The following is a 12,606-nucleotide window of genomic DNA, read 5'->3' as shown; positions in this document are numbered from 1 at the left end:
TCACAGTTAATGCAAGTTCCTTTGTCTTATCTGTGGGATCATATTTGGGTAGATAAGAAAGATCTCACTACCTTATTAAGCAGTAAAATTTTACAGCTCCACTTGTCTTTCTTGAGGTAGTTCTTTTGGATAAGTGAGGCAATGGGTCACCAGGATGTAGGCTCTAAAGGATTTTTATCATAGGTCATTAGGTTCAGGCTCCAATTAAGTTAGAATCTGATTGTCAAAATATGGGAGTTTGTTTCATTTTTGTCCTCTTCATCTTTTGGGGCATGATAAACTGTAGAGGACCTTGGTAAAATCCAATTAGGATGGGGTCATTCCAGGTTGTGGGTTTGTGTTGGATGACTTCAATAAGTATTTCTGGAATCAAGTTCATTCTGGGTTGAGCATCATGAAGAAGCAAGGTCAACCTGATGACTGGTCATCTTAACTATTCTTATCTGGAGAGCAGGAGGATCAAAGCTGGGTTGGATGGTCTTTGGTTCTAGTGCATTAGGCCTTTGTGCTGACTGAGAGGTGAGTCCTAGATGCACGGTGTCCTCGACACATTGTGGTTACAGAGTCACCTGGTCTATTGCCCACACTCTGTCACAGTCATTAACAGAACGTAATAGTACAGATACTGGACAATGACCAGTCATCCAGGTTTGCCTGGGACTGAGCACTAAGCCAGCATGAAGGACTTTCAATGCTAAAACTAGGGAAACTGAGGCAGCTGGTAACCCTATCAGCCACTGGAAAGCTGTCAGTCAGAATCTCTCTCTCTCTCTTTCTCCTTTGGTACAATGATCCTCCACAGAGTGCTTGTCAAGTCCTTCCTAGCCACTAGAATATATACGAGTAAATGCAAGTGCTACTTAACATGCACATGTATTTACACAATATAAACACCAGTGTTTGTAAATGAATTCATTACACTGTGAGTTCAAGGCCATCCTGGGCTACATGAGATACTATCTTAAAAAGAAGATTCTCATATGTATACATATTAAAAACATACAATTAGTAAGTCACCCTTTCTATTCACATTACACACACACACACACACACAGAGAGAGAGAGAGAGAGAGAGAGAGAGAGAGAGAGAGAGAGAGAGAGAGCACAGAGAGAGTGCCATACACCCATTCCCTGCATATGCATAGGTTTGGTCAAAGATGGACCATGTACAGCATGGTAGTCCTATAAGGTTTTTATTTTGTTTGAGATTTCTCACTGTGTAGCTCAGACTGAGTTTGAATTCCTAATCTGCCTGCATTAACCTCCTCAGCACTGGGATTATAAACAGACATCATTATCTATAGCTAGTAGTCCTATAAAATTGTATCACCTGTGACATTATAGCCATCCCAGTTTGTGCAAGCCACTGTATGCTTGCACAATGATGGAATTGCTTAACAAGGCATTTCCCAGAAACATCTCCATTGTGAAGTGACACATGACTCTATATCATAAACCCCACATACATGTAACTATGTACAAGCATACATACAGACACACCAAATGTAAGCTTATAACTAAGACCATCAAAGAGATGGTAATGTGTTCCAGCTAGTCAGCACTGAAAGGACCAGAGAATAGGCCCATGTGAGTGGCACTGGAAGGAAGCACCAGGGTTTGAATGTCTCTTCTGAAACTCATGTTTAGATTCACTTCTGGGGATGCCAGCATATCTCAATAATAGAGAGCTTGCCTAACACATATGAGGTCCCAGGTTCAATCCTGACATTTCACAAAAAAAGAAAGGAAATAGGAAAGAGGGGGAAATAGGAAAGATAAGGGGAAAGAAAAGAAGAAAGGAAAGGAGTAAATAAAAAGAAATCTTAGCTAGGCATGGTGGTGCAGCTCTTAATCCCAGCATTAGGGAGGCAGAAATGGGCAGATTCCTGAGTTTGATGCCAGTCTGGTCTACACAGTGAGTTCCCAGCTAGCCAGGGTGAGCTAGCCATAGTGAGACCCTGTCTTAAAAACAAAAAAAGTAGCAATAATTGTTCTTACAAAGGATTACATGGCTTACTTTTGTTATTTTAAATTATATGCATGCACGTGTATCTTTGGGGGGGTTAGAGCGCACGTGAATGCACGTGCAAGTGGCGTGGAGGTCAGAGACAACGGATCCCCCAGTGCTGGAGTTATGGGCAGTTGTGAGTCAGCAGATGTCGGGACCCAAACTTGGATCCGCTGGCAGAGCAAAGTGCTGTTAATCACTGAGCCGTCTCTATATCTCCCTTAAAGACATTTCAACAGCGTCTTGGCATTCATAAAGTGGTGTTTCAGGGGGGGAAATCTTTATATAAAAGTCATTATCATTATCCCATCGGAAGTCGGAAGCCAAGGTGCTGAGACAATAAATACACAGCATGTAGATGGCTTGCGTTTGCCTGAGGCGTCCAGCAGGAGGCGTGATCCAATGCCGGGCTGGGGTGTGGAACCCGCTGGGCACGGAAGACTCACTGGTGCTGCCCGGCTGGATCCCAATAGCTCTGAGCAGGGAGCTGTCCTACTGCATTCCTAGGAGAATGAGGTCTTATATGCATGCTGTGTAAAACAAGGCTATATTTTGCCAGAAGGCCACTGTTCTGGCCTTTTGCCATCACTGGTGCCACCTACCATCTCCAATGGGACTTGGCCTTTCCCCTTTCAGCTCCGAGTCAGGAATGGGAACTGGCTCTCTCAGCTACCTTCTGGTTTTGGCCTGGCTCAAGAGACGCTGTAGGCACAGTGGAGGGTGCTGAACCAGCAGTTGAAGGGGCAAGTCTTCATTAGGCCACTTGCTAAGCATGAGGCCCGGGACCACTCATGTTTGCTTCTCTGTTCTGTGACAAAAACAGAACTGTAGTGGTGTGGAGAGAGGGGCGGTGTAAGAAGGGGTGGTGTGGAAGCCTGGAGGAGAGAGGTCGGCAGAGACCCTGTCTACACGAGTCGTGAAGCAGAGAAAAGAGACAACTGTGGCAGCGCGTCCAGAATGTGCAGATTTGAGACGTCATTCTCTGAGCCCTGGAAGGAAATGCTCTCTAGCGTCGTCCAGCAGCAGGATTCTAGAATTTTCAGAGTGTCTCCTTCCTTAAGGTGTCATGACTGGAGACCCACAGATGAAAGATGACCTCTTACTCTAGGCTCCTGTATGCTTTGCAAGTTAAATAGGATGCTATCCTTTGACCTTCGTTTCCTCTCTTCTTTATTTTTATTTTTGTATTTTTATGTAGACTAGGCTGTCCTTGAACTCACAACAATCTCTGTGCCTCAGTCTCTCAAGTACCAGAATTACAGGTGTGAGCCACCATACCTACAGTTTGAGCATCCTTTTTCTTTAACCATACTGTTTAATTCCTTGTGGTGCTAGAGATTGAACAGTGCTCCATGCGTCACAGGTAGGCACTCTGCCGTTGACGTGCATCCTTTGCCCTGCTTTGACAAAGTGTTGAGGGAAGTGGGTCACTCTGTGTTGGGAGTGGGTGTTGCGTATAGGATGGTGGATGAGGAGGTCTAGGATGTTTGTCTGCCAGCCACGCACAATGTGTCTGCAGTTGGCATGCCCCTCTTCGGTCTCTGCATCCAAGAGCGCTAAGCTTCAGCATACACTGAACCTCTAACAAGGAGGTGAGTCAGAGCCCTGCTCTCTTCCCCAGGCTCTCGCAGTCCCAATGGGGGACATGCCAGGGACAGATGTAACCACCAAAGGACAGTTTGTGCCAGAGACCAGAGCAGCCTGCATGTCCTAAACACTCCTGTCCAGATGAGCCAGAACTTAAGACAAGGCTGGCAGTCAAGGGTGCCCTCTTGGGGGAGGGGAGAGTTTTCATGTTGGAAAGCAGGTGTGTGGTATATTCTAGAAGCCCAGACCCTGTTCACCCCAGTGGTAAGGAGCATGGGAGCCTGAGGGAGGCTGGGCCTGGAGAGGGCACCCCTGTGTTAATGGAGCTTGAGGATGAAGAGAGCCGGAGGGAGGAAGAAGGGGCCTCGGTCGCCTTGGAGCCTGCTGTGTGCTAGATGTTCTTGTCTTCCCACACAGGCAAAACATCTTCCTTAGTATTTTTTTCATGTTCATATTACAAATCGAGGCTTCTGAGACTCCACAGAGCCAGAGTCAGAAGCGAGGACTTCAGCCCCAGACTCCCCATTCCAGCTTAATTGTTTGGAATCTGTTCCTGGACTGCAAAGGCCGAAGACCAGAGATCCCTCCCAGTGGACATGGTGGTCTGGAGAAGGCCTCTCCTTCCCTTGGCAGCTTTCCAGGGCCTGTCCTCACAGAGTTCAGCACTTAACCTTATCTCTGCCTCCACCCAGGGCAATCTGATCAAGGCCTGCTGTCATTAGGGGAAAGTCCCTCTGCTCTTCATAAAACTTCAAGGTCAGAACTTCTAGCAGGAGGGAGGCTTCGTCAAGTCCCCACTATGGGGGAAGGGCAGACAGGATTCTGCTTACCTTGCCAACAGCTGATGATCTCACAGGGAAATAATTGAATTCCCAGGGAACACTAAGGCTTTTTTGTTTTGTTTCATCTTGTATTTCCCTTTGAGGTAGGGTCTCAGTGTGTAGCTCAAGCTGGCTTCAAGCTCACAACTCTCCTGCCTCAACTTTCTGAGCCCAGGGGTGCCATATGTACACCAACTTGCCAGTCTAGCATGTGTTTCTTGATTGTGACAGTCACGAGGCCCTGGAGAAGCCTGCATCCACCCAGCACTGGCCTGAGAGGCAAACAACCAGGCAGACTCTTTCTGTTGCACGGCTAGTTCTTCCAACAGCCCACGAGGCTGGCTTCAAGCTGTATTGGTTGTTTTCTTTTCTTCTTCTTTGTAGTGACGTTCAGGCCTCTGGCCTTGCCTGCTGGCACTGTCAGCTTCCTTACTGCCTTGCAGAGGCAGAAATGAAGCCTGGAAGGCTGACTGGACCAGAGTCACACAGCTTACATAGACTAGCCTGCTCGACCCTGAAGCTCTGCTATGCCCTCAGTGAGCAAGCGCTGGATGATGAGCGAGTACCTGTGCATAACGAGCTGATGGAGCGGGGTTCACAGGCCCAAAGACTGAAAAGCAACATTATTCTTTTTTTTTTTTTTTTTTTTGGTTTTTTGAGACAGGGTTTCTCTGTATTGTTTTGGAGGCTGTCCTAGAACTCACTCTGTAGACCAGGCCGGCCTCGAACTCACAGAGATCTGCCTGCCTCTGCCTCCCGAGTGCTGGGATTAAAGGCGTGCGCCACCAACGCCCGGCGCAACATTAATCTTGTAGAACCTTGCGGCTCCATGGCCTCCACTGCAGTCAGCTAGGTAAAATTAGGCTAAAATATGCATCAAAGGCAAGTTTAAATGTGAAAACAGGTCTCAGAAGAGCTGGGCAGGTACACCTCAGGAAACAATGACCAGAATGAGCAGTCACCCTGCAGAAGGGGAGGAAATCTAGGAAATCCGGGGTGTGTTGATGCACACCTGCAATCCCAGCACTCAGAAGAAGGCCGTGGCAGGAGACTTGAGAGTTGAGGCCAGCCTGGCCTCTGCAGTAAGAACCTGTCAAAGTAAGGAAGATTGAGGGCACGTCTTTGTTTGTAAATCTGAGAAGAGGTTAATACCTCAGCTATGTTAAGAACTCCTATTCAACAACAGAAGTCTTTATGTACTTTAGTAACATTTCTCCCAAGAAGATAGACAAATATCTCCAACAGATATATGGTTGTTCAGGATCACTACTAATTAGAGAAATCGAAGAAAACCACAATGAAATAGTTCTCATACACATTAGAATGGCTCCTTAAAAAAAAAAAGGTCAAATGGTGGGGCCGGAGATGTTAAGAGTGCTTGCTGCTTTTCCAGAGGGCCCAAGTCAGGTGGTTCTGAATTACCTGTAACTCTAGCTCCAGGGGATCCAAAACCCTCTTCTGACCTCGACAGGCACCTCACACACACATGTGGCACACACTTACTCATACACATAAATAAAAATGTTTAGATCTAAATCTAACAAAAATGTTTTCAAGTCAAATAACAATGATGCTGTATTGGTGCTGTACTGATGAGAATGTGGACATTTGGAACCCTTGTGAGTGTAAAGGGTCACAGTTACTGTGAAAAATAGCACTGTATATCCCCTCAGAGTAAATAAATATCCAGGTGTGCTAGCATACACCTTTAATCCCATAAATAGGGAGGCAGAGGCAGGAGGATCTCTGAGCTCCAGGCCAGTCTGGTCTACAGAGTGAACTCTAAGCCAGCCATGGATACACAATGAGATCCTGTGTCATGTCAGATACATAAATATATGGGTGTGCTAGCACAAGCCTTTATTCACAGCACATGCACATAGTGGGCAGAGACAAGCAGATCTCTATGAGTTCAAGGCCAGCCTGATTTACATAGTGAGTTTGAGGTCAACCAAGGCTGCCTAAGGAGACCATGTCTCAAAACAAAAATGAATAAATACATGTAAAAATAGGAGCTGGGTGTGATGATGTACACTTGTAATTTCAGCATTTAGGAGACTGAGGCAGGAGGATTGCTGTGAGTTTGAAGCTAGCCTGAACTATATATATTGAGTTCTAGAAAAGCCAGGGCTACACTAGAAGACTCTCAAACAAGCAAGCCAAAAAATAAAAGTCCTGTAATATCCAGCCGTAACACTGTGTATATATGTATTAGTTATTTTCTCATTGCTGTGACCAAATATCTGACTTAAGAAGGTTCAGTTCAGCCGGGCAGTGGTGGCGCACGCCTTTAATCCCAGCACTTAGGAGGCAGAGGCAGGTGGATCTCTGTGAGTTGGAGGTCGGCCTGGTCTACAGAGCGAGTTCCAGGACAGCCTTCAAAACAATACAGAGAAACCCTGTCTCAAAAAACCAAAAAACAAAACAAAACAAAAACAAAAACAAAAAGGTTCAGTTCACTGTGCAGAAAAAGGCCTGGGGCTGGGAGTGGCTGGCAGCAGTGAGAGTCTGTCGGCTCCTTTCTTGGGGGAGCAGAAAGCCCAGCACTCTCAGACAGTTCCAACCTCTCGGGGGAGCAGAAAGCCCAGCACTCTCAGACAGTTCCAACCCTCTGCTCACACACATACAGCTCTACATCCAGTAGCTAGGCAATAAATCCAAAAGGCTAACGATCCCGCCCAACAGTCCTCTCAGCTAGAGATGAACTATTCAAATGTCTGAGCCTGTAGAGGGCATCTCACATTCAAACTGTATAATTCTGCTCCTGGCATCCACAGGCTCTGGGCCATCCCATTATGCAAAACGCATCCAGTCCCATTTCAAAAGTCCCCGTAGTCCCACAGTTCCAACACTGCTCCAAGGTCTAAAGTTGAAAGTCTCCTCTAAGACTCAAGACAATTTCTTAACTGCGAGTCCCAGAAAAATCAAAAGACAAATGACACAATTTTAAATGAAAGATTTTCAAATGAGTTACACCCAGCAGCTTGCAGTTGGAATCTTTCCCTCCAGAGATCCCAGGACTGTCTGTAAGGCTTCTCCTTAAGGGACTAATCTCTTTAACATTTCAGCCCCTGTGCGCATCCCTGTCTGTAGGAAGCACAGCGTAATGAACGTGCTGGAGGAATCAGGCTTGTTAAATACTCCCGGACTGTTTTCTTCTAAAGGGAAAAGACTGATGCCTGGTCTCCAGGAAGGCTGGAGTGAATGTTGTCTGGCAACCTGGTGATCTTTTTGCTATTCTGTGGAGCCAGCCTTCCTGAATCCCTCAATATCCTGAACTTTGTCTCTCAGTGAATAGACCCCTTCGTTTTGAAAAGTGGTCCTGTGTACTTTGTATCCTCCATCAATAGAATCTTATTACAAAACATCCTCCCAAGGCCCTTGTCTGAGCATTGTTCATCAGCTGACAGAACTCATTCTTATTGTTAAGGTGCTTTGCTACTTTGCTATAGAGAGTTTCTATGTAGCAATGCCTAAAACTTTGTTGTGGTAATTGTCACAGGGAAACCCTTTCCCAAAGTTTTATGGTGTTTAAATGTGTAAGAGAAGTAAACCCTAAGGTCAAACTCTGGAAGTTGTGTGCTGACTTGGGTCTTATTCTTCACCTTGTGCATTCAGATGTTGGGGTCCCAACACCTGTCTACATTAATCAGGTCAATCAGGTTCCTGCTCCTTTCCTTACCAAACTGCACCCCTTTCACACCTTTCTGTTTCTTTTTGGAGGCAAGGTCTTATTTTGTAGCTCTTTACTGTCCTGGAACTCACTTTGTAGACCAGGCTGGCCTCAAACTCGCAGAGATCCACCTGCCTCCGTCTCCCAAGTACTGGGATTAAAGGCGTGCTCTACTATATTTGACCTCTTTCTGTTTCATTTTTTTAAACCCCCCCTCTCCCTCCCTCCCTCCCTCTCTCCCTCTCTCTCTCTCCCCGTAAATCTGGCTAAACACAGTGAGTTATAACCATCTCTTGAAATCTCTTCTTTCTAAACAAATGAGCCCATTGCTTTTGGATTTAGCCTCACTCAGATTTTCAGGATATGAGTAGAATGTGGTTAGATTCTTTGCCAGAATTTAACATGAGTGGACATTAGTCTGGGTCCTTGTCAGGATCCTAGATAGAGTTCTTGTTACCTTCTAAGACCTTGTGAACTGATTCTGTCTGCATACGCTCAGTATTCTGGTCCTCTAAATCCCTACCAGAACTGCCCATTTAAGTTCTCCTTACAAAACCCTGGATTTCTCCAGATTCTTCCACATTTCTCCCAAGGCTGAGAAGCCACAAAATTATTGGGGTTTCTCACAGCAACAACCCCACTTCTTGGTACAAACTTTCTTTCTTTCTTTTTTGGCGTTTCAAGATAGGGTTTCTCTGTGTCTTTGGAGGCTGTCCTTGAACTAGCTCCTGTAGACCAGGCTGGTCTGGAACCCACAGAGATCCACCTGCCTCTACCTCTGCCTCTGCCTATTGAGTGCTGGGATTAAAGGTATGTGCTACCACTGCCCGGCTTGGTACTTACTTTCTGCATCAGTTATTTTTCTCAGTATTGTTACCACCTGGCAAGGAACAGATAAAGAGATGAAAGGTTTATTTTCGATCACATTTTTAGGGGATACAGTCCACCATGATGGTGAGGATGCAACGGCAGGTGACTCCATGGTGACAGGAGCACAAACACTTTAATCTTATCTTGGTGACTGGTCAGGAACAGACAGTACGGGCAGAAAGGGAACCTACCTGAGATACAGAGTGAATTCATATCCAGTCTGGGTGACTTAGTGAGACTCTGTCTCAAAAAAAAATAAAAATAAAAAAGGTTGAGATGTAGCTATTTTGCTGTGCTTGTCTAGCATGTACAAAACCTGTCAAAGGCCTTGGGATTAATCTCTAACATGATAAACTCTCTGGTCTCACCCCTACATCCTTACATTTGCCAGCTGCACCCCATGTCTAAAAGGTCCTAGAGTCTCCCAAAATAGTGCCTCCAGCAGAAGAACAAGTGTTCAAACACATGAGAGTCTGTAGAGGACATTTCACATTAAAATCCTATCAACACATAGCCTGAAATTTTGAAAGCAGATTCTTAGAGATGTTCGCATACTCACTGTGATTGCCACATTGCTCACAATAGCCCAGAGGGGAAAACAGCTGAAGCGCTCATTGGCAGATAGATGGGTAAGCACATAAGGTGCAGACCTACAATGGGGCATTATTTGACCATCAGAGGGAAGGATGATACATCTTGGATGAACCCGGAGACATCATGCTGAGGGTAATAAGCTGGTCAGCTAAAGACTGTCACTATATGGTTGAATTCCTAGGAAGTGTCAAGAGCTGTCAAAATCACAGAAACCAAAAGTAGAATGGCAGTTGCTAGGAGGTAGGGGAGGAAGAAATGGGAACTGGTTAATGAGTGTAGAGCATCGTGTTTGCAAAATGGAAAAGTTCTGAAGTTAGTTGTGCAACAATGTGAGTGTACCTAACACCTCTGCCCTGTACACAGAAAAATGCTTAAGATGATAGTTTATATTATGCTTATTTTATCAGTTTCAAAAACATCCTGGAATAGCAAACATTGTAGTACAGAACTCCCAGATATTCAGGAGGCAGAGGCAGGAGGAGCAAAAGTTCAGACCTACCTAGGCTACAGAGTGAGCACGAGACAAGCCTGAGCAACTTAAGGAGAGCCTGACTCAAACTAAAACAAAACAAGGAAGTGAAAACAGCAGAGGATGTAGCTCAAAAGTAGAGTGCTGCCTAGTGTGTGTAAGACCCTGAGTTGGATCCCCAGAAACTCCACCCCCAAAAGAAAAAGAGCTGGGCATGGGAGGCTTAGGCACAGCAGAAGAAAGGGCTTGGTCTCAAAATGCTTACTGTCCAAGCACGAGGACTGAGTTCAGAGCCCCAGAATCTACATGAAAGCTAAATGTGGTGACACACACTTTGTACTCCAAAGGCTGGGGAAGCAGAGACAGGAGGATCCCTGGGATTTGCAGACCACCTAGTTTAACCAAATCAATGAGTTCCAGGTCCAGTGAGAGACCCTGTCTTTAAAATTACTGAGGAGAGTAATTGAGAAAGACACCTGACTTCTACCTCTAGCCTCTACAGAAACACAGGGAAAGATGACGACTTGGGGCTCACTTCCTAGTGATGTGGGGAGGTGGTTCTTGGGCTGGTTGTATGTATATGAGCCTCCAGTCCCTTTGAGGAATGAACCCAGGATCACGTCTCCATTCCAGAAATTACTTCCTCACTCCCCACGGGGATCTTGACAGAGGTAAAAAGCCATTCACTTCTTTTCTCTGTTGTTTGACAAATGACTCCCACATACCCTATCCCAAGCTACAAAGAGGGCTTAGTTCCCCAGCTTGAACCTTAGGGATTATCTGGTGGGAATACTATATTTTTTGTTGTTTTGTTTTGTTTAGGTTTTTCAGGACAGGGTTTCTCTGTGTAGCTTTCGAGCCTGTCCTAGAGTTTGTTCGGTAGACCAGGTTGGCCTTGAACTCACTTGCCTCCTGAGTCCTGGGATTAAAGGCATGCACCACCAATGCCCGGCTGAGAATACTATTTTACCCAGCTACCATCTACCCATGCATTCAGTCAGCACCCATCTGGGTACCAGCCTTTGGTGAACATGGTCTGGTAGAGGACTCTCACAGCACAGCACACAAGAGAATGTGCGGCATGGTGCGACACATACCTTGATAGAGTTGATCTAGAGCACTGAGCCGGGGCCTCACCCGATCTGTGCTGACAGTTCACAAAGCAACTTCAGTCCATCTGAGACTCGAAAGATCAACAAGACTGAACCAGTAAAGTAGGGAGGAGGAGACACAGACAATGTGCCTAAGCGACACAAGACCATGGGAACTTCCTGGAGACTAGAAAAATACTGAGCCCATCTAGGGCTGTGAAAGCAGAATCTGGTTTATTGAGACACAGGAATGATGGAGACCAAGCCAAGGAGGAAAGACAGTAACGGGTCCCATAGGGTTATTTAATCACCTGCTGGGCACTTTGTCAGGTGTGGGGAGGGGTGGGCATGAATATTTATAACTAAGTTGTGTGAACCCAGTGGGAGGAGCCATTGAAGATGGCCAAGGATTCTCAGAGATGTAAGCTGGGTGCCCATGCCTTACTCCCCTCTCCCTACCTTCTCAGGACAGATGCTGTGGGAAGATGCTTCTTTCAGTGAGGAAGTGGTTTCCTTGACAACAGCCCTATGCACCTTTCCAGCCTCCTGGATCTGTGGTCCATTCTTGTTGCTTGAGAATGTCCTTGCTTCTTTCAAGACGTGGTGGTTTCACTGGCCTCTGCTCTGGGCTTCACAGGTCCGTGTCTGACAAATCCTTCGAGGTCTTGGCGTATCTAGCCTTCCCTACCATTCTTGGGGCTGCATTAGGGCCTCTGAATACACTCCCTCCACCTGTCCACGTATGAATTTGCCAAGAGTCACTTTTGCATCCTTCCCCCAAGCCCAGATTTACCTCCAGTTTATCAGCCATTTCTTTTAAGGACAAGGTGGCTCTTACAATCTGTGCACATCGCCCATTCCCCTAGACTTCCAACCGTTTCTGATGGCCCTCTCCAGGAAGGTCACTGGGCAAAGCACAAGGCAGGTGTTTCCTGATTCTGACTTTTCCCTGAGATGGGACACAAGGCTGGTCCAGGCAAGGCCCCCAGCAAAGACTGAAGAAGGCTGGTCTACCTGTACTGCCCATAGTCCATCAGGAGTCATTCAGAACATTTACTGAAGAAGGGCATGGTGGCAGGGCTCCGATATCGGAAAAGGTTTTGCAGAGAGGGGTCCTGGCTTGGTTGTTAGGCAGAGAGTAAGTTCTTGTGCTGTGTGTGATAGCTGGAGGCTTCCCACTGGCCTTGGGACACTGTCTTTGAGATAATTAGTCATGGGATTGAGGTGCCTAGATGCTCCCGATTCAATCATTTTCCAACATTAAACCTCAAAAGAGTATCGGAGGAAGGGACTGGAGAGATGGCTCAGTAATCAAGAGACTAACTGCTCTTGTAAAGTTCTAGGGTTCAGCTCACAGCCATCCATAACTCCAGTTCCAGGGAACTTGCTGTTCTATTCTGAAGAACAGGGCATGACTGTGTGCACAGACATACATGCCTCAAGACACTCAAATGCCTGAAATAAGTAAATCTAAATAAATTTGTTTTTAAAAG

Source organism: Mesocricetus auratus, unplaced genomic scaffold (genome assembly GCF_017639785.1).
Source record: "Mesocricetus auratus isolate SY011 unplaced genomic scaffold, BCM_Maur_2.0 Super-Scaffold_100007, whole genome shotgun sequence".
In the NCBI taxonomy this organism is placed as follows: Eukaryota; Metazoa; Chordata; class Mammalia; order Rodentia; family Cricetidae; genus Mesocricetus; species Mesocricetus auratus.
Note: the sequence above shows the minus strand (reverse complement) of the source record.